At 45.2% G+C, this 982-nt stretch overlaps 1 protein-coding gene across 1 annotated transcript in view; it reads left to right on the top strand.

Moving 5' to 3' along the window:
- The window catches only part of lin54 (lin-54 DREAM MuvB core complex component), a 28,413-nt gene that overhangs the window by 13,969 nt on the left and 13,462 nt on the right, over positions 1-982 (top strand). The gene's annotated exons all lie outside the window — the stretch shown is intronic.

Below are 982 nucleotides of genomic sequence, written 5' to 3'. Positions count from 1 at the left end.
GTTAGACGTAGGAAGGTCAAACCTCACACCATGGCACAGGACTGGTATTGATCCTAACTGAAGGCAATTTGGGACATTTGCTGTAAAAGCCACCTAGTGGATGGTGCAGGAAAGGCGCGAGAGCATAGACTGTGGTCGCCAGAGCTCCCGCGATCGCAAGAGCTCCCGCGGTCGCAAGGCCGGAGTGGCGCTGAGCTGCGAGGGCCGCCCAACGCTGCTTGCAGCTTTAATTCTACTTGAAATTTGAAAACTAAAAAGTGGTCAGACATCAGAGTGTTTCAGCCACAGCGTGAAACAGCGTGATATATCTGGGCATGATATGGATGAGACTATCCCATACAGCTAGCATGGCACGGCTCAGAGACAGCTGTCAGCCAGCACCATCTGAAAGGGTTCGGTGAGGTTGTCCTGTGTAATGCTGGGGCCAGTTCTGTGCAGAGTTCCAAAAGAATGGGCCTGGGACTCTAAATCAGATCATCCTGTGCCAGCAGGCCACTGGGATCCCTGAAAACACACTTTCTCCCAATTCTTCTAATGCCAATGTCCTTCAGCAGCACCAAAGCTACCATTAGTCCACATTTACGCACAACTTTCCACAGCTTGTTTGGTTGTCTACACCTTGTCGACCTTGGGGCTCATCACACAGGACTTGTTCTGAAGTAATATGCTGACCTGCCACTGTTTGTCAGTGAGAATGGAAGTGACAATTCACATGTATTTTATGTGCTTAAACTGTCTGTGTGCCCCGCTAGCATGTGGTCACCGATGCGTTTACAGTACAAAAGACAAACATAGAGGAAACTTTCCAGTTTACAGTGGGTTTTTTTGAGGACTTACAGGTGCTGGTCATAAAATTAGAATATCATGAAAAAGTAGATTGATTTCAGTAATTCCATTTAAAAAGTGAAACTTGTATATTATATTCATACATTACATACAAACTCATATATTTCAAATGTTTATTTCGTTTAATTTTGATGAT

The sequence above is a fragment of the Kryptolebias marmoratus genome, linkage group LG14 (assembly GCF_001649575.2).
Source record: "Kryptolebias marmoratus isolate JLee-2015 linkage group LG14, ASM164957v2, whole genome shotgun sequence".
Lineage (NCBI taxonomy): Eukaryota > Metazoa > Chordata > Actinopteri > Cyprinodontiformes > Rivulidae > Kryptolebias > Kryptolebias marmoratus.
This window is presented reverse-complemented; position numbering and strand designations above follow the sequence as displayed.